The 27,663-nt window shown below is 42.6% G+C and overlaps 1 long non-coding RNA gene across 1 annotated transcript; it reads right to left on the bottom strand.

Moving 5' to 3' along the window:
- Nucleotides 1-163: 163 nt before the first annotated feature.
- On the bottom strand, nt 164-27,663 carry LOC147027151 (uncharacterized). Its single transcript, XR_015058708.1, has 3 exons — nt 27,101-27,663; nt 13,074-13,194; nt 164-2,428 (listed from the first exon to the last, which is right to left on the bottom strand). It is a non-coding gene; the product is annotated as an uncharacterized LOC147027151 (long non-coding RNA).

The following is a 27,663-nucleotide window of genomic DNA, read 5'->3' on the forward strand; positions in this document are numbered from 1 at the left end:
AGAGAGAGAGAGAGAGAGAGAGAGAGAGAGAGAGAGAGAGAGAGAGAGAGAGAGAGAGAGAGAGAGAGAGAGAGAGAGAGGAGTTCTCAGTGTTGAAAAACATATTCCAAGTGTTTGACCACCTTGGTTTTTTGTCAACATCTGAAGACAGGAAAAAGGCTGCAGCCTGCCTATCTGAAGGATGAGGGATGTCACAGCAGAGGGTGGAGTCATCAGCAAAGAGATAAAGAGGACTTTCCAGAGAGTCAGAGAGATCGTGAATGAAGATTAGGAATAGGATGAGGCCTCGAAGATGCCTTGGAGCATTCCAGCATTGACAGGGAGAGGAGATGAGAGTATTCCTTTGAGAGTTACACATTGACTATGAGAGTGGAAGAATTCAGTAACCCATGAGTTGAGTTGGCCTTGGATGCCATCGGGAGAGAGCAAGGTAGGATGCCAGAGTGTATTGAAAGTTCAGCGATTCATCTACAGAGATGGCCCTGATTTCACGTCTGACATTGAGGTCCTCCATCCTTTATTGGGAGCGTAGAAGCAGCATGTCCAATGTCGAGTAACCCGGTCAGAATCCATGATTAAGAATTTCAGGATTATGCTGTTGATTGGAAGTAAGCTGAGAGGTCCTGTCATTGAAAGGATCGGGTTTTGCACCTTTTTATGTAATGTAGTGATGTTGGCTGACTTTAAAGCAGATGGAATATGACCTAGGGCAAGTGATAGGGTGGTTTTTGTGGAAGGATTCCCAGGTTGAGTTAATATCAGGGGCAGGACATTTTGGAGACCAGTCCTGAAGTGTGATGGCTACTTGCAGTCCCTACCAGTTGCCTGAGTGAACTGCCAAACTCGCTGGTGCTGAGGTTGTTCTCTGAGAATGGTTAGAGAGATGTTGACCTTCACAAACACATGATCATATGAAACAATTGGAGCAAAGGAAGAGCAAGACACATTAGGGGGGGGGGGGAATTTAGTCACAAATAAGTCCAGAAGGGAGGATTTGCCATTGACAGATATCCGGGTGGGAGTGTCAGATTTTTGAAACAAAATTTTGATATGTTTGAAGTGAAATTCTCCCACCATTTCTCCGAAAGGATATCCTCTTGTTCTTTCAAATATTGTAATGCTTATTGTCTGCTGTTTTGAATAATTTATACCACCAATCTTAGAGTTGCATGGCTCACGTTGTCCAAGTTCCACCCTACTGCTACATCGCACAACTCAGCTTTCCTGTCTTTTCTTATTACTATTTTTGCAAAATGAAAATCCCACACTATCTTCCAAGTAAGAGGTACCTCATATGCACAGCTGTTCATTCGCAACACGACACCAAGCTACACAATGGAAGACTCACTTTAGTTGAGATATATACAGGACAGGATATATGCACAGGAGGATCGACCATTCGTGTTTGATCCTTTCATACATTTAATATGATCTTTTCACCGACCGGTCACCTGTTGATGTTCAAAGCAGCCGGCATGATTCACAATCCTCTAATTTGCCTTACCTTCCCAAAAGATCAAAGCAAGCAGCGATGGGGAAATGTCCAATCATGTGAAGCGCATTTAGAGGACTTTAATTTCACTTTCTACATCCAATTTTGAACGTTGTATTTATATTATTTTTAAAATGTAATGTTAAAGGCAGTTTAAGTTTAAATGTCATAAAGCTGGCACATGTGATTTTGTTGTCATAGAAACAATAAGTCGTCAAAGTATTTTGCCCAATTTGTCTTTTCAATTTGTTTGCCGAGAGCCAACCAACTCTTCTGAAAGAGTTATCCAAAACTTGTTTTCCAAAATAAAAACAACCTTCTTGTCGACCCTGCTTGATCTTCCAAATGAAAACTTTTGTTTAAATTTTCATGATTCTTTAAAAAATAATATTTCAAATCTGCTACCCACCACCACCTCAGGGTCTCTCCTATTTCCACCACTGAGCTTTACTACACCCACTGAGACTCTGGTTCCACCCTTCTTCTGCAATTCCGCTCCTCATGCTGGGATGCATCCTTTCATTGTCAACTCACTGTTTTCGCTTCACCCCATTTTGTTCGTTGATCCATTGCCCTCATTATACTCTGTGAGTCTCAAGACACACATGAATTTTTTTTTTGAAAATACAGATAAAATTTCCAGGACACATCCATCCATCGATCCATTTGGTGCTGTATCATACTCTGTACAGAGCATTGGTGCTGCCTAAGCAGTCTCTTTGGCTCGTGGACACAATTCTGGACGGGTTGCCACTCCGACACATGATACCAGCAAGCTGGGACTCATTTTACCGACCTCGGAAGGATGACAGGCAGAGTCAACCCCACTTGGTATTAATTGAACAGCCAGGTCTCAGTTGCCCAACAATCCCTCCTTCGAGCCTTTTTCTCTTCTGCTAGGTGTTTCCTGTATTCTCTATACTCACAGCTGACTGCCTGTTGGAAACACACAAAAAAAAAAGTACAAAATTTGGGTGAGACATTATAAGGGTATAATTGTATGCATCTCATGTGGTTCCAGGTGTGTTGTCAACTTTTTTGCTTTTCATAAAATTTCAAACAAACATCAAGAGAATTCGTTTTCCTCTTTTTCTTTCATGTACAGCACAAGGCTGTGGGGAGCATGACTTGATGGTTATTGGTGGTGCTGCTGTGCCGGTCATGCAAGTGCACCCTGTAGGTTATCGCAGGAATTTGTAATTTATTCAAGGTGCCAGAGATAGCTCACTTCCCATTACACGTCACAAAGGACACCGAGGGTTCTTCAACATCCAGCAACTAATGCCAGCAGACGACTCTCTCAGTTTAACATCCATCCGAGGGGCGGCACACACATTGAAGCCTCGTCCTACACAAGAAACACGAGGTTGACAGTTTGTCGCTGAGCCAAGATTCGAACACAGGTGAGACAACTTACAGGAGAGTGAGCATACCTACAGGATATCCTGCCAGTCCAACTTTTTTTTTTTTTTGTATACCTTGGTCGAGGCTCGTATGAGAGCAAACACACAACTCACAGCAAGGAGGCATGAGACAAGAGGGGCGGGAGTGGAAGGGACAAAACAGTGGGGAACAGACACATTAGGTGAACTGTGGAAGGGAGAGGGATGGGGATGGGACGGGGAACATGGCGAAGACAAGATGGACATTACAGGGACTTTCAGGAAGGAAAGCAAGAGAATTGAAGGAAGTGGGCTTGGGTGGATTATCGGGGGTAGAAAAGATCGAGGATTTGGATGGGGGAAGATAAGAGGTGGTGGTGAACAGCTGTTTTGAAAGCCTGGCAGGAAGAAAGGGAAAGAATAGAGTGAGGAAGTTTATTCCAAAGGCGGGAAAAAAGAGGAATGAAAGAGTGAAGATGAGCAGTGATTCGTGATTTTGGTAGTTTTACCAGAAGGGGGTTGTTGGCGGACCTTGAGCGCCCTGTGTAAATGTGGTGGGGACAAATCGCAGAGAGAGCAGGGGGGGGCAAGGCTGGAGAGGAGTCGGTAGAAGACGGAAAGACCACTGACCAACCTGAGGTGATTGAGTGAGAGGCCCAAAGACTCAGCTTCATTGCGGGAGATGCTGATGATCTTAAATGCCCTGGTTTCGACAGCCTGAAGCCGAGAAAGGTGGGAGGCAGGAGCACCAGCCCAGAGGGGAGAGCAGTACTCCATCAGGCTACGGACAAAAGCTTTGTAAGTGGTCAGGAGCTCAAGAGAGCCGAGGAAGGACTTTGCACGACGGAGGATTCCCAGTCGGCGACTGGCTTTTGAGGCGAAGTTGGAAATGTGACTTTCCCAGGAAAGGTCATGGCAGATAGTGAGACCGAGAAGCTTGAAAGAAAAGACTTCTTCCAGAGGATTGTGGAGAAAGTGGATGGGGGGGTTTTCTAAACGGTCCTTTCGAAGAGACATCGTGAGAGTGTGAGATTTGTCTGGATTGAAAGACATGTTCCACGTGTTGGACCAGTTTGTGATTTTATCCAGATCTGCAGTGAGCGAAGAAGCTGCTGCTTGCCGGTCTGATGGATGACAGATGGTACGGCAGAGGGTGGAGTCGTCGGCAAAGAGAAATAGAGGATTTTCCAGAGAGTCCGAGAGATCATTGATGAAAACCAGAAAAAGAACAGGGCCCAGAACGCTACCTTGAGGAACTCCAGCCTGCACAGGAAGAGGGGATTAAAGAACTCCATTTAGGGCCACACGTTGACTGCGACAGGAGAGGAAGTCTGCGAGCCATGAGTGGAGATGGCCTTGAATACCATGGTAAGAGAGTTTGGTGAGTAGGGCAGGGTGCCAGACTGTGTCAAAAGCACGTGATATGTCCAGGGATACGGCTCGGATTTCCTGTCTGGCATTGAGGACCTCCATCCATTGATGGGAGAGCAGAAGCAGCATATCCAGGGTAGAGTGACCTGGTCTGAAACCAAATTGATGATTGGAAATGAAGCCATTGGAGAAGAGGAAGGATTTCATGTCTGAAGCGATGATGGATTCCATAACCTTGCTGATGATTGGGAGAAGGCTGATTGGTCTGTAGTTACAGGGATCTGTTTTTGCACCTTTTTATGCAGGGCAGTGATGTTAGCAGATTTCCAAGCAGATGGCAGATGACCTTGGGCAAATGAGAGGATGAATAGAACAGAGAGAGGGTGAGCAAGAGCAGAAGAGCAGGCTTTGAGGACACGTGGGCTGATACCGTCTGGACCGGTTGCAGAATCTGACTCGAGGTTTGAAAGCAAGCTCTCCACCTTGTTAGGAGAAAAGGATACAGAGTCCAGGGACAGTTGGGTGCGACTGGGTAAAGTGGGTAGAGATAGTGATGGGTTTAGGACACAAGATTTAGCTGCAAACACCGAGTTTAGACATTCAGCTTTATCACGCGTGGAATCAGCAGTGCGGCCATTTGAGGTAAGGGAGGGGATGGAGGGGGAACATACACCAGAAACAGATTTGGTTAAACGCCACCAGGATTTTGAGGAGGGAGAGAGGTTTGAGAGTTCAGACTTGAGATGAGAAAGATGTTGTTTTCTGGCTCTCCTGAGGGTAGATACACACTTGTTCCGAGCTTTGTGGAAAGAACTGAGATTGCCCTCAGTTGGGTTTGCTTTCCATGAGGCAAAGGCAAGTTGTTTCAGGACAACTGCCTCACCACAAGCTTCAGTAAACCAAGGGCGGGAGGAAGGGTAAGACAACTGAACACGAGAGGGGATAAATCTGTGCATGAGGGAGAGCAAGTTTCTTTGAAAGAATTCCCAGGATGAGTTGATGGTTGAGAAAGTAGTGATAGGAGACCAGTCTCCTATCACTGTGATATATGCAGTGTATGCAGTGAAGGCGAGATCTTAGTATTTATATTCATCTCCATTTTATAGTATGCTTGCTTAATCAGTACACAACATTACTATAAGTATTGATAAAGCAGACAGGTTGTGCGAATTCTTAAAACGAGAAACACCCACTCCCTTCAGGAGCATTGGCAACTTCAGGAGCAAGAAACACCCACTCCCCCACCCCTCCCTCCCTCATCGTACCTCACAAAGAGGGTTATTTGTGCCCACCACCTGACCCTGAGTACTACTGACACGTATGCAACATTTGGTGGAGATCGGACCAGCCCAGTTTTTTTCAATGATTTTCAGATGTACATACTCTACATATGTGGATACATACATGTCGTGGACAAAAAAAATAGAAACACCTGTGTAAATGAGGGAAACCAAGCAATTGCTTCCACACAGGTGTGGCCCATGTGTTATTTAAGCAAATGACATCCCAGCATGCTTAGGATCATGTATAAAAATGCTGTACTGGCCTGGTTGCCTGTGAGAATTCAGGCCTATAATTCAGGTGATAATGGCAGCAAGAAGAGACCCCCAATGTCCAAATCAACAGAGCACGTGTGGTCGCCCAATGGTTCGATGAGCATGACAATGAGCATGACAATGAGCATGACAATGTGTGCCATATGTCATGGCCTTCGCAGTCGCTCGATCTGAACCCAATCGAGCATTTATGAGATAATCCGGAACGATGCCTGATACGGCGTTTTCCATTTCCATCAAACAGGTGTGAGTTGATTGACTTTCTCATTGGCGAATGGTGTCGCATCCTTCCTGCAGAATTCCAGACGTTAGTATACTCTATGCCACGGTAGTGGGGCAACTTAGCTAAATATAGCATAACAATTGTGCATTTTGTGAGGAAAGCACCAAATTTGGCACCCCAGTAGCCTATCATATTATGAACAGATTTGGATATTGGGCCATCTCAAATTCAGCCGCTGATGGCTGTGGCAGCCATTTTCCACTGCCATCAAAAATTTTGAGATGGCCCAATATCCAAATGTGTTCATAATATGTTAGGCTACTAGTGTGCCAAATTTGGTGCTTTTCTCACAAAATGCACAATTGTGATGCTAACTTGCCCCACTACGGCGCAAACAGGTTGTACTGGCCATACGTGGTGTCCCAACACCTTATTCAGTGACTTTCCATTGGTGTTTCCATTTTTTTGTCCACTACCTGCACATGCATTTAATTTTCCCATAAATACATCGAATTGCCTTATTACCCCGCACACGCAAAGTGAAAAGCGGGGTAAAGCAATAGGTTCACTTCTGTCTGTCTGTCCATCCGTCCATCTACACATGTCAGTTTATGATCGAGTAACAATTTGATTTGAATTGAATGTTATATTTTGAACACGAATCGGAACATGAATGGGAAAACAAACCTGTAACTTAACAGTATTTTGGCTTTGAATTCGTCCCGATGCACATGCCCAGAGAGGAGTGAGATTTCACTGGTTTCACCCTGAACAAATTCAAATTTCCTGCCACCTTCAGTTGAACGTCAGGTCTGGCCAGACAGTTCCTGATAGACTTGGGTCAAAACCTCTCCTTGGTCAACACCACAATAAGTTGGAAATAATTGGGGCCTTTGAAACTCAAAGCTGTATTTGTTGCAAAAGGCTGTCCGACATTCTCTTTTATAAATCGAATAAAGAATGCTGAAATAATAACCCCGCACCTTTCCCGACAGTCCCAATAAATTTGATCATACAATGTACGTCAACACTGGCTGTTTGCTTTATCTCTCTCCTTCTGCTGACGTTGTTTGAAGTGGCAGGAATCAGCACATGGTGAAGGATTGTCTAGGTTTGGGACAATCATGGACCTTGGAGACTTCTTTGCCAGATTTTCATTGCCAAGCATTTCTTTCCATCTGCAGAGGCCAAGCCAAGGCTCCATCACATCAACGTTGATTGGCCGTAGCATTTCTCAGCTTGTAATCAAAGCAGCTTGTGAAATGAAGATACAGATTTCCATGTCGTCATTTAACTCTATCATCATTGCGGAGGTAATAAGCACTCCATCTTGTGACGTAATGCTGGATTCATTCCCCTGCATCAGAGGGGGGTACTGTGGAATCCTTGCTACTTAAAGAAACGCCACCAAGTTATGTTGAGGAATACCTCCATATGTTTGCCGTACGGAATCAAAGACTGTCCGACTCGTCCCATGTGAAATGAACTCCTCTTAAAAGTACAAATGAAACAAACAAAGTCAACTGAATGTGCCTTTTTCCTGTCGACACACAAATTACTACTACCTTTTGATGTTCGTGTGGAAAGGAAGCCTTGGGTGCTGTTTCTTTCCTAGCCTTTTCTTTAAGAAGTTAGAACTGGACATTATAGTTAGTATGTTGTGGATACTCGATGACGATTACAAAAAAAAAGGGAGAAAAATAAAAAAAACTTGTTTAGTCTAATAGGCAAACCCAATGTGTAGCGTGTGCTTCCATAGGCTACGAACTATCTGTATCTACCCGTCACTTCACCGAGACGTGTCTAATCAAAAGACATCACGTTGTACTTGCATGTCTATCTGTGAATGAGTCTCAATGAGGATGTAAAATGAAGGGAAACATGAAAAAACGATCTTTTACGACACTTAGTTGGTGTTGCTGCTGTCGTGGGGCTGTGGTGGTTGTTGTTTGTGTGCTCATTCCCAGTACCATAATATATCTTTCGATTGCTTTTAAGACATATTACTATGTATAATTTTGTGTGCTCCATCCATGTCTGACATGCTTTATTCCAAAGGGTTCATGCTGTCACACCGTTGGAACTGCTGCATTCAAGCTCTGTGTCCTGATTCTTCTTCTTATTATGATTATTATTATTATTATTATTATTATTATTATTATTCCAATCGGGAAAGACAGGCTCTCAAAACAGGCATCTTTATGGTTAAACAGACACAAATGTTTGTTTCAAGTACACCATTTTTATTATTCCTTGACAGCAGCACCCATTTCGAAGAAGTGGGAATTTCTTTGCAATATTTTCCTTGTCATTTGTTCCCGTCCGATGTGATATTTTCTCATTCTAAAAAAGGTATAACTGTGAAAAATTGACGAAACGTCCTGCAACTCGAACTTGTGCTGTAACTTATCATGTTAAAGCCATGTACAAGGTTTCAGTTGACTATGTTAAAGGGTATGGGGGAAATGTCTGAAAAACCACAGGTGGGACAGATGGAGAAATGGATGGACAGATGGAGAGCAAACCTGTCATCCCCTCCGGTGAGACTTTTAGGGGACTAGTGAAGTGTGATGGACACACACACACACACACACACACACACACACACACACACACACACACACACACACACACACACACACACACACGGATGCTTTGAAATGTAGGTGGATACTTTGAGACCTAGTAGGTCTTCATTCCACCTCCTGAAACCAACCCACGCGTGGATATAACAACCAACAACAGCAAATTACACACACACACACACACACACACACACACACACACACACACACACACACACACACACACACACCAACTTTGAATGGAAGTCATCAATTTCAATCTGAAAAATAAATCAAATTTAATGTTTTTTAAATAATAAAAATTGAAAATCATCAATTGAAATCTGAAAAATAATCAATCTACATCTGATTGACCTGAACTTTGATTAACATTGTCAATTTTAATCTGAATGAAATGGACAATTTTATGTATCCGTGGCAACCTTTGGAGAGGGGGGTGGATTTTGCAAGTATAGTGCTCGGCACGACGTCTTTTTACTTACGAAATCTAAAGCTTTCGTAAGTATATTGATGACTTCCGTCATCTGTTTGTGTGTTTGTTGTGTGTGTGTGTTTGTTTGTTTGTTGGCACGATAACTCGAGAACAGAAGAAGCTACCAATGTCAAATTACACCACGTGATTCAGGAGGGGGATGGCTCGTGCTGATTAGATTTTGGTCAAAATCGGTCAAAGGTCAAGGTCACAGCTTGGTCAAACATTCGATTTTTGATGGTTTGGTACATAATCATCCTAGAAACTTCTGGTTTGCATCACTACCTTCTCTAGAGACAGCTTTTATGACACAAAGTCAGAGGTCAAGTTGACGATTTCGTAAGTACCAGTCTATGACTGCTTGTTTGTTAATTACGAAATCTAAAGATTTCGTAAGTATATTGATGACTTCCGGACTCTGTTTGTGTGTTTGTTTGTAGGCACGATAACTCGAGAATGGAAGAAGCTACCAATGTCAAATTAAACCACGTGGTTCAGGAGGGTGATGGCTAGCGCTAATTAGATTTTGGTCAAAATCGGTAGAAGGTCAAGGTCACAGTGAGGTCAAACATTCGATTTTTGATGGTTTCGTACAGATAACTCGAGAACGGAAGAAGCTACCAATGTCAAATTACACCACGTGATTCAGGAGGGTGATGGCTAGCGCTGATTGGATTTTGGTCAAAATCGGTCAAAGCTCAAGGTCACAGTGAGGTCAAACATAATTCCGTAAATTCATGTGGAGAAATGGAGTATTTTTGCTTCGCTCGACGTTACGAGTTCGTTTTAACTTCGATTTTAATTTTGTTTTCAGTTTTTGCGATCGCTTAGGACGCTTAAACTCGGTTGTCGAAATTCTGGTAAAAATCGGATATTTTGGAGACGTTTTAAGATTGTATAAAAAATATTTCACTCGTCGCGTGGTGCAGCGCACTCAAGCAGAGGCGTCGTTGAGTCACGTAATGGTTTTCCGTGTGTGCGCTGACGGTGTTTTCGATAAAAATGGTACTTAAAAGTCATTTTTTATCCCAATAAAGGTTATCGTCGCATGCCTGACTCGCAAAGCCGTGGGATTATGTAAAGATTGTTGATGGATGGCCGAATATTACGGTTTTGTGATTTTGATAAAATAATATTAAATAATTGCGTGGAGAAATGGAGATTTTTGCTTTGGTTGACGTTATGATTTTTGATGGTTTGGTACAGAATCATCGTAGAAACTTCTGGTTTGCGTTGCTACCTTCTCTAGAGACAGCTTTTATGAGACAAGGTCAGAGGTCAAGTTGACGCTTTCGTAAGTACCAGTCTATGACTGCTTGTTCTTGTTTGTTTGTCTGTCTGTTTGTATGCAGGATATCTCAAAAAGTTGTGAACGGATTTGGATGAAAATTGGTGGACAGGTTAGGTGTGTGACGAGGAAGAATTATTTCAAGTTGGGTGAAGATCTGAATGCGGATCCGGATCTGATCATTTTTTATGTGATTCTTCACCATTAAGAGATCGGGCTAAACCTATGTATAGCACGATATCTCAAAACATTTTGGATGTATTCAGATGAAACTTGGTGGACAGGTTTGGTGTGTAACAAGGACGAATTGATTCGATTTTGGTGAAGATCCGAATCAGGATCCGTATAGGAGAGATATTTAATTTTTAAAGTGATTCTTCTCCATTGAGAGACGGGGTCAAAAACGATATATTTCGTTTTTAAATTCGTTTTATCTGCAACCGCTTAACCGATTGACATGAAACCTTCAATATATGAGCATCTACCCTTGGAAAAATTTTAAACAAAGTTACATGATTATTGAATGGAAGATGTGTCCGGCACACCAAAAAGTCTTGTTTCCTTTAGGCATGGGTTGCAGGGTGTTTCACGTATCAGGAATAAATGCCCCCAACCGAATTAATTCCGCATCTGTGCACATGTAGATTATTTCATTGTTTTCCTCCTATTTTATTTAAACTCCCACTCATATCAGTCGATCATTGACAAATGTACACAGTATATGGAACTTGAACTTGGGATTACAGCACGATGAAGTAAATGCTCAGAAGTGAACGTCAGACCGGCAAACAGATATTGATTGATAAATTCACCTGTTTCTAAATCTCCCAAGGTATCTCATATCTCCTCAGTGTGAAAGAAAAATAAAACAACAATAATTAATAATTCATTTTAATAACTGTTCAGATTCAATCATGTACAGCAGGTTGGACGTGCATAATGGAAATTTATCAACCTGGACCACTTTGACGGTGTTTTGGAAATGAATATTAGTTTTAGCCTTTGTGTTAATTGTGTTAATGCACCATTGAGCAGCTCAGTGACTGAGTAAGCAAAACATTTGTTGCTTTACCATATTTGCAGAGGTTGGATTCCATTACCATTGAGGTGATCAAGTTGCCTTCAAGATACCATGGTATGTCTTTCACAAGGAAAGGTTTATAGGCAGCTACCATCAGCATATTGCCTGCATTTTGTTCGATAAGTACACTGACTTCTGCATACTGCCATCACAAATTAAATGTTCTCATCAATCAACCTGGAATCATCATCTTGAATATCATGGAGGGAAAGTGTGTTGTATGTATGTATGAAAGTATCATCTACTCCTCCTTTGACAAAGGAAGCCGAAACTTTCAGGGATTAATGAGGGCACCATGAAGTTGTGCTTGGGCAAGTTTCGTTTGATTCCATCAAGTTTTGAAAAAAAAAATGTTTTGCCCCATCTTGGTATTTTCTACTTGTTGGGGCAGGGGTTGTAATTTGAACTATCCAAGCTATATAACCACAATGTGTTATATATGCACATAAGCAGCATGCATGTTTTCGCTTCATATTCGTAACATGGGTTATTTTTATTTTTGGGAGTGATCGAGGCAGCGGTCTGTTGCCTATACACCGTCTAAATAAAAAGGATGTGTCAGAAGAACGTGTTGCACGCTTGGAACAAGATCGCCCGTAGGATGGGCACTCTGCTATGGTATTAATAATCATAAGGATTATAACCTGACCCCCCTGGCAGCTTCCTTTGGGGAAAGGTGCTTCGAGTTGTATGAAGCAAACTCCGACAGGAGATGTGATGGTTATGGTAGGTTTAAAGCTCCAAATCAGATGCTGCCCAAACACCATAACTTTTATCATTTGAAACCCAGGCTGGTTCATTTTGAGGCACATGTTTCTTTTGACTCAATTTTCTACATTTGACGAGAAATTTGTGATCTGTACACCCCCATATTTCCGCAGGGCACTCAAGGTCCACCAGCAACCCCCTTCTGGTGAAACTGCCAAAATCAAGAATTGCTGCTCACCTCCACTCTTTCATTCCTCTTTTTCCCCACCTCTATAACAAACTCCCACACTCTTCAACCCCATTCTTCCACCCAGGTCTTCAAAACAGTTGTTCACCACAATCACTTATCTTCCCCCATTCAAAACCACGATCTTTTATACCCACACTAATCCACCCCAAACCTACCTCCTTCAAATTCCCTGCTTTCCTTCCTGAAAATCCTTGTCGTGTAAGGACCTCAAAGACCCAGTAATGTCCATCTTGTTCACCCCGTGTACCCCCACCCCATCCCTCACCCTTCCACAAATCTTCTAATGTCTCTGTTCCCCACTGTTTTGTGCTTCCCTCTCCCACCCCACTGGTCTCCTAAGCCCTTTGTTATATGTTCTGTGTATTAGCTCTTAGACGAGCCTCGACAGTGTTTACAAAAATAAATGATTGCTGTCTGCAGGACATCTTAGTATTACGGCCAAAGAGAGTTGCGGAGGGCACCACGCGTTTACATGCGCTAAATCCATTTCAAATTTGGAACTGTAATGTTAAAAAAAGATCACTGTTAATGTGTGCATAAAATGTACTGTATATAATAAATATTTGAAGCTTCACTTGGTTCAAACATTTGTTTCATTTTGACAGACAAACAGACGGATACAGATGTGGGGTGTTGTCCAAAAAAGGCAACACCAATGAACCTACTGAGAGGCAGGGAAATGAGGCTGGAAGGTGGAATCCTGCCCAGTCGACTGTTCGTGGGTGCCAAAGTGGGGGCTTTTGGTGGAAAAGATCTCTCATGGGGTAAGACTGGCCACGGCATCTCCTTGAATGGCGTGAAACAAAGAAGAGCAAAACGGTTAGCAACACTCATTCATAAACAGCAACTGCCAGCCAGCAAGGCAAGGCCATGTATATATAATTATTTACCAAAATTTTACGATGGGATTTGGCTTGCACAAAAATAAATGATAAAAGTACAGTTGAGGAAAACGTGAGAATAACAGGGATACTGCTGCGAAGTTGGCATCAACATCTTCACCACCAAGTAAACTCAAAAGCCTCAGTGAAAAAAATGACGTGACTTCTTTAAATGGCCATCTTACACATGCTTTTGAAATGCCTCTTCTGGTCAGACTGATTCTATTCCAGTTAACAGTTGGTGGAAGATGAATTGATGACCACACACCACCCCCACCTTCATCCGATAGGATGATGATGTAGAAGCAACCCAATTAGCTTCGAGCTGCTTAGCCTGGGTTTGAATCCTGGCCCAGCTATAAAATGTCTTCCTGATGTTTCGCAGGCAGGGCAAGGCATCAATGTGTACATCAGATGGACGTTGTACTGGGGGGTCTTGCCTGCTAGCGTTAGTTGGTGTTCTTCACAAAGAGTACGTGAGTTATCCAGTTATCGCCAGTATCCTGAACAATTTCCAAATACCTGTCCAAATCGACTGAAGTCAAACGTCAAACCTGGCCAGTCGGTCAGTCAATGACTTAGACTAAAAACATTGCCCAGTCAACCACAGAAGAAGGTGGGAATAATTGGAGCTGTTAAAGAAGATGTAGAAGTAGTAGTAGTAGTGGTAGTAGTAGTAGCTTGTGAAAGCTTTTGGTATTTATTAAATAATTTCCGGTGCATATCATTACATTTTTCATCACCATACAATGGTTTTGCAAGTTGTCAGAAGCCAGTTCAAAATTGGATGTTGCCAACAACACCACATCAGCAGAAAGCTTCCCCCGTGCTCGGACTGCAATGCCAGTGGATCCGGTTAAAAACAACAAACAAACACAGGGCGAGCGAGAACAAAGGGACATTGTGTAAATTTGATCACGAAGATTATTCTGCTGAAAAGCACATTTCAGAACTTTTTTTTTTTTACAAACTCATTCGGAAGTAGATCAAATTCTGACATGGGAACGAATTGCAACAAAACAAGAAGTGTGCACATTAAAAATGTGGTTTGTCTCAAAAAAAGTTTCCTGTGCCGGACAACACAATCCAAGGCAGTGTATCATGTTTCAAAGTTGTATCCTTCCGTTTCCTGCCCCCCAAAAATACCTCCATAGTATTTATTCAAACCATTTTTTTTTAATTAACTGGAATGTACCTGCTACCTGTGTCTTGTGAAAATATTACCACCAAATTTGGCTTTATAATATTACATTCAAATTGGCTCAAATAACATTATCCTTCATTGTTGTAATACAATATAACCAGATTGGATACATTGGTGGATTTATTGGTTATATTTTGGGAAGTTCCTTGTAAGGAACATCTATAATTATTATAATAGGCTATTTCATTAATACTGATGATAACAGTTCCCTTACAAGGAACTTCATTGCAGGAAAAGGCCCTTAGACCCATCAACCTCCAGTTGTTTTGTCCATGCTCCATCCTTTTTAAATGCTGAATGACAGCATTTCTTTAATGAGAAAGGGACAACTGGATTTAAATTGAATGTTATATTTTGAACACAAATCGGAACATGAATCAGAAAAAAAAGAGCCTGTAGCTTAGCAGTAATTTGGATCTGAATTTGTCCTGATCGCACATACACAGAGAGGAGTGAGATAATTTTTTTTACTCGGTCTGCCTGCCTGTCTGGCAGTCAAACAAAATTGAAAATCATTCCAAACAGGAAACTTGCTGTTTTTAAGGATGTCATAAGGAACACAAACAACTGGCACGAAGAACTAATGTATCACGACTTGTTAGGGTGGTGGAAAAGACACCGCGTAAACAGCGGTAAAGTGTTGGTAAATTCCAGAATTAATCTTTCATTCGACTTTTGCAATCTTTATATTATTTAAATTGAATTATATACTTGAACACTGCAGAACACAAACCACTTTCTCGTTATTTCCAAGAACCTCCAGTTTTGCAGTACAAGGACGTGTTGAACGGGAAGAACACTTGGCAGAGCGCATACCTCCGCCGGGCTGAACTATTTATGTTTTGTATCCCACTGATTAGGCCGGTTCTGCCACCGGAAAGGAACCAAAATCGAATTGGCTTGTTCTTGTCACCTAACCAACTCATCCACAACTTTTTTGAAATAAAGTGCTATATACAGTGACTACACAAAGTATTCACACCCTCGAATTTTGTCACATTTTGTTGTGTTAGAGCCTGAATTTAAAATGGATTAAATTTTTAAAAAAATTGTCACTGATCTACACAAAATACCCCATCATGGCAAGGTGAAAACATGTTTTTCGAAATTTTTACAACTTACTTAAAAGTGAAAAGCTGAAATGTCTTGCGTCGATAAGTATTCAACCCTGAGTTAATATCTTGCAAAAGCGCCTTTGGCGGCCATTACAGCTTCGAGTCTTCTTGGCTATGTCTGTATCAGCTTTGCATATCTGGATTTGGGGATTTTCTCCCATTCTTCATTGCATATTTGCTCAAGCTCTGTCGAGTTGGATGGGGAGCGTTGGTGAAGTGGTATCTTCAAAACTGTCCACAGATTCTCAACGGGATTCAAATCTGGGCTTTGGCTGGGCCACTCGAGGACTTTCACATCCTTGTTCTGTAGCCATTCCAGTGTTGCTTTGCTGTTTGCTTGGGGTCATTGTCCTGTTGGAACTTAAATCTTCGCCACAATCTTTGATATTTTGCACTCTCAAGCAGGTTCTTCTTCAGGATTTGACTGCATTTGGCTCCATTCATTGTTCCCTCTATCCTTACAAGTCTCCAGGTCCTGCCACTGAAAAGCATCCCTGTAGCAAGATGCTGCCGCCACCATGCTTCATGGTAGGGATGGTGTTGGATGGGTGATGAACTATGCTCAGTTGCCACCAAATGTTGCGCTTTGCATTCAGGACAAAGAGTTCAATTTTTGTCTCATCAGACCACAGAATATTTTACTTTATGCTCTTGTCTTTCCGTGCCTTTTTTGCAAACTCCAGGTGTGCTGTCATGTGCATTTTTCTCAAGAGTGGTTTCCATCTGGCCACTCTCCCATGAAGCCTAGATTTGTGAAAGTACTGCAGAGATTGTTGTCCTTCCAACAAGTTCTCCCATCTCAGTCAAGGGACTCTGTAGTTCTGTCAGATTGGTCATTGGGTTCTTGGTCACCTCCTTGACCAAGATCCTTCTTGCCCAGTTGCTCAGTTTGGTTGGATGGCCAGCTCTAGCAAGAGTCTGGGTCGTTCTATATTCTTTCCATTCCCTAATGATGGAGCTCACTGTACTCTTGAGAACTTTCAACACACTAGAAATTGTTTTCTACCCTTCCCCAGATCTATGCCTCCTCACAATTATATCTCGGATTTCTACAGACAGTTCCTTGGACTTCATGATAGAGTTTCTGCTCTAACATGCACTGCCAACTGTGGGACCTGATATAGAAAGGTGTGTTTCTTTCTAAACAATGCCCAATCAATTGAATTGGCCACAGGTGGACTCCAATCAAGTTGTAGAGACATCTCAAGGATGATCAAAGGAAAATGGATGAACCTGAGCTCAATTTGGAGCATCTTTCCAAAGGGGTTGAATACTTAGTGATGCAAGACATTTCAGCTTTTCATTTTTTATTAATTTGTAAAAATAATTTGAAAACACGTTTTCACTTTGTCATGCAGGGGTATTTTGTGTAGATCGGTGAGAATTTTTTTTTAAATTTAATCCATTTTAAATTCAGGCTGTAATTTGGGCCCACCTGAAATGGTGGTCCACGGTGGGTCACAAAATGTGACAAGAGTCGATTGGTGTGAATACTGTTGTGGTTACCAAATTCGCAAACCACCATTCAGGTCCCTTAGGCGAGGTATCTCGGTAAGTGCATGTGTAGTTAGGCCCAAGCCCGTTGTCTAGTGGGAATACATGTCATTTATGCGTGCTGCGACTCTTCAGGATAGCCGTTTTTCTTTTACTATCTTTAATTTGGACCAACCGCCATTGTTACCACCACCGACCACCACCAACCACCGCTTCACCACAACCGCCACGACCTTCACGTCACACCTCGCAACCGTCGCATCGCCACCGTTCTTGCGCCGCTTGTGGGTACCGGTGTTGGACTCGTGCAGGGCGCGCGCCGAACAGCGTGTACAAAACCATGGATTTTCTGCTTCAAAAACGGATCAAAAACGACACACGCCCACTTTTGTGCCGTCCAATCGGTGAGCGAGGGCAGATTTGGCCCCGCCCCCAGGGCGTTGGAGGGCGATCGATATATGCAAATTTATGGATCAAAAAGCATTCACGCCCACTTTTTCTCGGGCCAATGGGGAGCGAGGTGAAAGGTCGAAGGCAGAGGGTCAAAGATGAGAAGGCGAAGCCACGGGGCTTATAAAAGCGACCGCGTTCGTCAGTCAAGTAAAAACAGAGAGTTAAGACTTCGCGGGCGGTGGAGTTGGCCAGAAGGAGCTGGTCGTCGTCGTGTGCGTTGGAGTCGGAGCGGAGGGGACGGAGCTGTGGAGAGGCGGCGAGGGCAGACGAGGGGGTGCTCGCGTCGTGCAGGGAGCTGCACCCCAGGGAGGCCGACAGCGCGACCTGGCCGAGGTGGAGACGCTCGTCGCGGGACTCGAGGCAGAGTAGGAATCCTCTATACCCCGAGCATCAGCAACCCCCTCCTGTTTCCCCCCGCGCTGAGATAGTGCGACCAAGGGGGCCCCTTTCCCACCCCCTACCAGACACTGCCCGCGAGGCCCGCGGAGTTGAGGCACCATCGCCGCTCCGCGTCTCATCACCAGACGGGTAGGCCCGACCCGGTCTCGGCCTCAGGCCCGCCTCATCCTTGAGGGTATTCTTTTCCTTGGTTTTGGGTATGTGTTGTCGGCGCCGTCTGTGAAGTAAAATTGTATAAGTGTTGCCTTGTGCTCGTGTAATCGGTATTAGATCTGCATTGTCGCATTTGCTTTTTGTGTATATTGCATTGTGTTTTTCTTTTCTATGTGTTTTTGGTGGAATTGAATATGTGTGCTTTCCGTTCAGCGCGAATAAATGTGCTTTGTGTTGAACTGTTTCCCGCTTCGCTTCGTCATTTCCTTCATTGAATCCTCATCTTGCTTCACGTAAAGGGTTGGTAGTGGGCTGAATACGCCCGATAATTAATCGAACCGTCGAGGTCGACGATAACACCGCTCGGTTATCCCGATAGTACGGAACGGGTCGCTTAAGTGGCCCGTGTCCGAAGTCGACCTGCGGCGAGGTGCGATCGCCCGGTCTACCCTCCACGTGGGTACTTAGGTAGGTCGAATTTGGCGAGCAACCCTATCCCACGTGGGGGCTGATTGGCTCGATCGCGGTGAGACCGAAAGGTCCACCCGTGACTGGTTCCCGGCGTTAGTCCGAGAGTGTCACGACTGGATTGTCCGTCCGGTGGGCGACGTGCCACGATTCGAGTTACGTGGCCGTCAGCACGCTGGCGGGCGCGAATCCGTAACAATACTTTCTGAAGGCACTGTATCATTTTTAGCCCTATCACTCAATGGTGAAGAATCACTTAAAAATTGTCGTATCTGGCTTCAGATTTTCATCAAATTCGAATCAGTTCATCCTTGTCGCACACCCAATCTGTTCACCAAATTTCGTCCGAATCCTTCACAACTTTTTGAGATATCTTGCTCACCATCAAACAAGCAGACAGACAGAGAGCGGTGAAAACATAACCTCCATCCACCTTCGGTGGCGGAGGTAATAAGGGGGTGTATAAGACTGCTTTAATTTAGAGCTAAACCTCCGGAATTTTTTTTAAACTATCTTTTAAAACCATAGAGATAAACCTTTAATCTTTAAAATCACTGTTGTATTGTCAATTTAAGTATATATCTGAGCACTGCACAGGGTAACGTGTTTTGTGAACTCTCTATAGTTTTAAAAAAAAAATTGTTAGGACTCAGCCATGGTTTGAACCACCATGCTCTCATACTCAGAGTGGACCCTCCCAAACCATCAGACCAGTGAGGACAGAATAATTTAACTCCATGATATTACTTGACACCCCACACAGACACACGTAGACACTTCAGAAAACTTTGAAATCCTTATTTCTCATTCATGTATAAATCCGTTAAAGTGTCATTAATTTCATCAACTCGCATCAAATTTACCTTTCCAAACTGGAAGCTGACAGGCCAATATCATTATGCATGCATTTCAATCACAATTGTGGCTTTCTCTCCATCAAAGCCACACAAACATCCAGTTTCGGATCAAATAGTATTTAGTTTTGGACAATATGAGGAAGGAAGAGGGGAGGGAGGACAGAGTTGCAAAGAGAAGATGTACTGGGTAAACAATAAAGCGTGAAAGTAAGGTTGAAGAGTATGTGTGTGGGTTGTGGGGTGTGAAGGTCGGCTTGTGAACAGATGTGGAGCATTAAGGGTTGATAACATCATGATGTACTTTATCTCTAGAAACCACACACAATGGCCGTGCGGTAGCTAAAGGAAATGCCATTGTGCCCCTAAAGCGCCGACCCCAACATGCACAGCGCAGGAAGGAGACCTCCTGATGACTCAGCACATGCCGAAAGCTCTCCCAGACTCTCTCTTTCCCACTTGTCCAACTCTAAATCCCAAAACCATTTTCCTCTCTACCTTTCCACAGCACACGTCATTGTACCAAAGAACAACACATAGTACATTATTGTGATGTCTCAATTGCTTGTCTGCAATCAGTAGCATCCCAGGATTTGTGGGTTTGTTCCTTCACCTTAGTGTGTGAAAGCTCATTTACCACTTACTAGCTATTCATGTTAAAGCATGTCCTTCACACTCAAACTCAACGGCATTCACTCTATATTTTTTGGAATGAATATGTTTGTAAATACAATTTCTTCATTTGAAAATATCACAAATTTATTACCTCTGTCACCAAAGATGGGATACAAAATGTAAACTGTTAAGTCTGGCAGAGGTACGCGCTCTACCGAATGCCATTCTAGTTACGGTACCTCCACCACCGAAGGTGGACAGAGGTTATGTTTTCACCCCTGTTTGCCTGTCTGTCTGTGGGCGGGATGTCCCAAATAGTTATGGACGGATTCGGACGAAATTTGGTGGACAAGTTGGGTGTTTGACAAGAATTAATTGATCAGATGTTGGTAAAGATATGGATACGAGAATTTTTTTATAAGTGATTCTTCACCATTGAGTGATACGGCCAAAACAATATATTTTGTAAATGTAATCTAATAAAACACCAAACACATCATTGCAGTCGTCAGGAGGAACCTGGATAGGATTTGGGTTTCGGTTGCTACTCCTCTATCTTCAAACCCATCCAGGCATAGCCTAGTGAGTCTTACAGAAACTATTTGCAAGAGTTCAGCACAATAAATTACGAAATCGATTTGTGAATCAACCTTTTTTTTTCCCCACCAACATCCACCAACGCATAAACTTACATTTAATTTCTGAAAAACAACCCAGATTTATTCCAAGTTTCCATGCCATCACGTCATTCAACCATCTTTTTCTTGTTTTTCACCCTCTTTGCAGTCATGTGGTACTGAGACGTCGTTGCGCTGGTGTTATACCATCATCATCAGGCCATGCATAAGGAAGGCTGTGTTCATGTGTTTTTTAAAAAAAGTGAAATCCTTTCATTGTGAAATATACAAATCGGATGAAAATCGTTGAATAATTCCCCAAAAATATCACTTGCTTGCTCAAATTACCTGTGATGGTGTTTGTATTACCTGTGATCAAATGATCACACAAAGCAAAAGAGAGCAACGTGCACTCCATTAATAAATTTTTTGGGAATAATAAGAAAAAATATATACAGACTATTTGGAAATACTTTGAAGACATTTATTATTTTGTATACAGTCAGGGCTCATGAAGAGCGAGAATACAGAATGCATCAGGACGTAACATAATAAAAGGAAGAGCAGGAAATGGGGGGGGGGATGCCAACAGTAGGGCGGAGAATTATCGGCAATGGCCAAACAAGGGATACAGGTAACGATGAGGGGTAGGGAAGAATGCAAGGGGTGGACAAGATGGATACAGAAGCAAAATTTTGGGGGAGGGGAGGGATGTGAAAGTTGATTCCACAAGTGGGGAAAAAAAGAGGAACAAACGAGTGGAGGTGATCACCGGTAATGGATTTTAGGAGTTTTATGACAAGGGGTTACTGATGGATCATGTGCACTCTGCAGATACATGGGGGCGGGCGGGGGGGGGAATGCAAAGCATGGAGAGGGCAGACGGTCTAATACCAGAAATTAGGTGAAAGAAGAGAGACAACCGACCTGTCTATGATAGTGCAGTGATAGACTCATAGACTCGGCTTCATCACAAGAGATTCCAATGATCTTGAAAGCCTTGGTTTCCATGGCATCATGCTGAGCAAGGTGTGAGGCATGAGTACCAGCCCAAAGGGAAGAGCAGTACTCCATCAAGCTGCAGATGAAACATATCAAACAGAGCTTGTATCATCAACGTTAATGATTAAATGCCCTTTCCGTATTTAATTCCATTAGTCAGGTGAAATAAACTGGTAGTAAGGTCTACCTGGATGTTCAACTGAAGGTGATTTGGGTGGGAATTTGTTAATTGTTTGGGATGCCAGCGAGAGCACACCTACTCTTTGAGAAACACACCATAGGATATTAAATGTCCACCAACGACCAGTGCTAGCAAATGGGTCCTTCGGATTCTCATCAATCCGAGGGGCGACGCACACGTTGATGTCTCACCCAGCCTGCAAAACACCAGGATGACAGTTTATAACTGGCTTGAGATTCAAACCCAAGCTAGACAGCTCAGAGGAGAGTGTACATTTCTCCAGGCCATCCTTCCAGCCCACTGGAGACTCTTTGTCTCTGGCAGAAAAAAAAATTGTTCATGAGGAATATTCATGTGGAAAGGTTGAAGGTTGAAAACGCCACAAACCTTAAATAATGCATTCGATTTATTGAAATGTTGCGCAAGAGAGAAAGATGAGAGTGGATGCAGGTCTGTCGTAGCCATGATCTGGTTTAGTTGCTGCAGTGCAATCTCTTCAATGGAGCAAATGGCTATAAACAAATCCAGTGGTGTTCAAGCCATTCACCCATTTGAGGCAGCAAGGCCAGAATGAAAAATAAAATGGGGCAGAACACAATCCCCCCGCCACACCCATTGTTCTCCAAACCCACACAACCTCCAGTACTCGCACACCCACCCCCTTCCTTATCTCCAAATACATTTGTCCTGTTCTCTCTCTTCTCTCTCTTCTCTCTCTTCTCTCTCTTCCTCTCTCCCTCTCTCCTCTCTCCCATCTCTCTCATCTCTCTCATCCTCATATTCACATCCACACATCCACACATCCACTACATAAAGAAAAAAAATAATTATTTGCAGATGCCTGCAGGTATGTGAAAGTTAAACAGGTTGTTAAAATGGTAATGTACAGTTGTTCGCAAATGCATATTTTACAGGGATTTCATTATATGCCTGGTCTTTGCTTGATGGTTAGGGGTGAGCTTGGGGTCCTTGGGTCCTGAGTTCAAATCCTGCTTGGCTGTTGAATTAAAACAAGGTGGAGTTGACTCAGCCTGTCATCCTTCTGAGGTTGGCATAATGAATACCAGTTTGCTTGGATGGTTGAGCCCTTTGAGTATCCTGTGTTAGAGTGGTGACCTGCCCAGGATTGTGCCGAATAGCCCAGGAGACTGCTTTGCCAGCACCAGTGCGTGACACAGAATATGGTCCCGATGGATTTTAGATTCGATTCTGAATTCAGCCCACTGGTTGTATCATTACAGAAGTGTGTCTGTGCTGCTGATAAAGTGCCCCTGCACATTAGAGCAGGAATTTGTTTGAGGTGTGGTGAGAACTTACCTCTGAAGGAAAGACACCATGTTATTTTTAACATCCACCAACTTTTTATTTATTTGTATGCAGCCTATGGCTGCTTGGCTTCATCATTTTCTGGGGATGTGGCTGTGCCACTGTTACCAGCATGCTGGTACTCATTTTGCTGACCTCAGAAGGATGACAGGCTGAGTCAACCCTACCTGGTGTGAATTCAACGACCAAACGGGGGGGATTTTGAAGCCAGTCTAATCGAAATAAATTAATATAAAGTCAGAATCAAAGTACCATCCTGCTGGTAAAAGAGAGCCAGTTGAGTATCCTGTGTTCGAGTGGTGACCGGTTCAGGATTGTGCCTGCTAGCCAATGAAACTACCTCGGCAGCCTTATGTGCCTGACTGTGTGAGGAGGATCATCCGTCCATGCGTAAATCTCTTGGCTTTCCTTCCCATCCTTCAAACACCGGTTGGGATTTTTTCACACCAGCTCCAAATGGGGGGTTATACAAGTTCCCATGGGTGTGTGTTCATGAACACCCCTCAACATCACAAAACGACGACTGAGGAAGAATGCAGAGAACACCCATGAATTCTCGCTTTCATTGCTTATACTTGTCAAAGCTGCCAGCAGTGGTACAAACTTGACTGTATACTTCTTCAAAAAGTTTACTTTGTTCGGGGAGACTTTTATGTTTGCATTCCTTAAACTAAATCTGGCCTTGCTTTTCTCCCCCTCCAAAGCATGACATCAGTTATCATACCAAGGAGAAAATTCATTGTGGTGTGATTTGCAACACGAAATCTCTCCATGGAGAATTCAAGCAGAGCAATCACATCCAAGAAAGGAAAACAAAATATTGGAGGCAAATACTAATCACAAATGTTAATGTTAAAATCTCCAAGGATCAACATGTCTGCTCCTATTAAATAAAGACCGCTCGACCATCCTAGGGGCTGGTGGTGTTAACCGCACGTCACCACAATTTGGGTCGGGGGGGGTTATCCTGAGCCGGCCACCCCAGCGACATTTGGTGATCAGGAGTGTGGGATTTGAACCCTGAGATTTTGAACTTGAGAGTTGTAATCGAGGTACAAATTGTGTAGTTAATTGGTGTCGGGAGAAAAGAATGCATGGAAATTGAATGGAGAGAAAAAAAAATTCCTGTGGAGATTAAACACGTGCTCAAAATGGCGGACGAGCTCAAAATGGCAGTTCAGAGAAAAGGTAATAAATAAGTATGAAGGAAGCGAGCCGAGTGTAGAGCTGATTGATAAGCAGAGGGGAAAAGTTTCGCCATCCCGAGCGGAGGGCCACTACCGCCGAATTCCCCTCTCTGGGGTCAGAGCGATTCTCCTGGGATCCACACCCAATGGTGGCAGCAGTTCGGCTTCGCCAAGGCCATTTGTCATGAATCACAAGAAGGGAATGAGTGAAAAATAGCACCTCAAAGCGGGCGTAACCCCTCAGCCCCTTGACGCAAACCAATTTCAAGATGGTGGCCATATTGAAAACCGCAGCACGCCCATTTTCGAAAGGAACCTTCCTCCACCCAGCCCCAACATACCCTGCTAAAATGGATTTAATCGGACAAGGCGTTCTCCTCGAAATCGACGGAAACCAAAAGTTGACGGACGCCCGCCCGGACAACGCCTATGACGACAATACTCCTTAGCCAATTCGGGCTGAGGGGTAAAAAGGAGTAGTGTACACCAAAAATGTCGTGTAGAAAGACGTTTTGTCGGCCTCATTAGGTAAGGCCATGGAGTACATCGACTGGGATCCGGCTCTTACAAGAGCCGCCACTGGTTGTCGTATTGGGCTCATGGAACGGAATCCGTCTGTGACGGGGTTTCAGCTAGTTATTTATGATGCTCTATGGTTCCACCAATCAGGTAATCACGTCCTTTCTTTCTCTCAACCAATCAATGCTGAGGACATAACATTGTAACTTTATAAACGAGAGTTTGGTGATTCTTCCTCATCTGCTTGTGGTTTTATCCTGAGGAGTGAAAGTCGAAAACCTTTGATAATGTCTATTTTATTGAAATGCATATCTATCTATCTATCTATATATATATATATATATATATATATATATATATATATATATATATATATATATATATATATATATATATATATATATATATATATATATATATATATATATATATATATATATATATATATATATATATATATATATATATATATATATATATATATATATATATATATATATATATATATATATATATATATATATATATATATATATATATATATATATATATATATATATATATATATATATATATATATATATATATATATATATATATATATATATATATATATATATATATATATATATATATATATATATATATATATATATATATATATATATATATATATATATATATATATATATATATATATATATATATATATATATATATATATATATATATATATATATATATATATATATATATATATATATATATATATATATATATATATATATATATATATATATATATATATATATATATATATATATATATATATATATATATATATATATATATATATATATATATATATATATGATTGACCCCTCCCACGCTCCTCTAGCCAAAGGAGCTGCATAAAACAACCCAAGAATAATTATGCAAGGTAAGTGCTAAATGCTGTTTCGAACCCTTCCTGGAGTTCCTCAACAACCATAAAGACGTTCAGACATAGTACACACACGACAATCCCAATGCTATACACTCCCCTCAGCTACCGAACCAGTTTCATCACTTGTTGGCGAATCATCGGCGATAGCTTAGCCAGCAATGCAAACCAATGAGGCTCGCAAGCATGTACCACGTGCAAATGTCAAAACACTCAATATATAAATAAAGAAAGACCCACCCACGTCTCTCACCTGTGAATGAAGGGAATAGCCAATCAGCTCTCACCTAATCGACTACACCCAGATGGCTAGGATTATATAAATGATTGACCCCTTCCACACTCCTCGAGCCAAAATAGCTGCATAAAGCAACCCAAGAAGACAGGCAAGGTAAGTGCTAAACGCTATTTCGAACCCTTCCCAGAGTTCCTCAACAACTATAAAGATGATAGTTTAGTTGTTGAGGTTGTCTTTATAGTTTGCCAGGTCCTCGGTTTGCCAGAGGACCTGGGTATGATTGCTGGTCTGGGCCTGTAATTTTTCCACATATTCATGATGTTGAAATATATATATGTATATATATATATATATATATATATATATATATATATATATATATATATATATATATATATATATATTTTTTTTTTTTTTTTGTTGCGGCCATGGGTACTGAGACACCAGCTTGTTACTCAGGGGGATAATCCCGGTTGTCCTCAGAAGAGCCGGACCTGGGCCCACGGCTAACATTTAACGTTGTGGAGCGGTGGGTTGTTTTGGAACCACGAACACCACTCAGCTTACCACGAGTTCCAGTGTCCACCGTCTAATTGTTCCGTTTAACTAGAGGTCACGTGGTTACCTGAGTGGGGAGCGTGGCCTCGGCAAAGCACCAATATTATCTGATTAGATTTTAATGATGGCGGCCGAACGTTTTAACCGTTGGTGCGTGCCGACGATTTTTGGTCAAATCTGTGGTAATTACCTCCCAGTCTATCGAGGTTTGGACAATGCAAGATCAATGGAAGGAAAGGACAAACACAGACAGGTTGGAAATCGACAAATAATTATTTATTAATAATAAAATAAATAAATAAAAATAACTTTTTCTTTTCTGAGGTAAATAAAGAATAAATTTCAAAGCAAAGTCAATCAAAATGCCTGGAAAGAGACAAAGAGCAGATTCTTATCTGGGGGGAGGGGGGGTTGACTTACAGCTAAACACAGACAAGGGTACCCAACATATCATTCATAGGGGGGGGAAGAATAATCTCACTCACTAGAAAGTAGTGGTCTGTGAAGTGAAAACGTCCTGAAATGTGTGCGTGCATGTCACGTCTGTCGCCATCACCCAGCCTAGCCGTGCACCCTCTCGTGAACAGCCTTGAATGCCAATCGACATCTGGGAGGGCACCAAGATCGTCTGTCACGGGTTGAGACCCTGGTCCTGCGACACGGGCAGTTCCTCACACTTCATGAAACTGGTGACGTCCAGTGACCCACACGGTCCGTTGGTGACTGACCTGCGCCTCACTCATCGGCGCTGCTCACACCCACATGCGCACCCACACACTCGCGGGCTTGCACGCTTCCTCCCCCTTTTCCTCTCTGGCTTTCTTTCTCTTTCTTCTCTCTGCCTCCTCTCACTTCTCTTTCCGGTTCGCTTCTTCCCTCGCGTGCTTCAAATCTCACTTTCTTTCTCGTTCTCTTCTCCATCCTCTTTCTCTCGCCTCCGCTTTCCTTTCAATTCTCTCACCTCCACTTTTTTCGCCTCAGACCGGACCTCCATTCGTTTTATATCTACGGGCCGTCGATGCGGCGCAGTGTCCGCCCCAAGCTCACC

Source organism: Eptatretus burgeri, chromosome 5 (assembly GCF_056783735.1).
Source record: "Eptatretus burgeri isolate ZD-2024b chromosome 5, Ebu_testis_v1, whole genome shotgun sequence".
Classification (NCBI taxonomy): domain Eukaryota; kingdom Metazoa; phylum Chordata; class Myxini; order Myxiniformes; family Myxinidae; genus Eptatretus; species Eptatretus burgeri.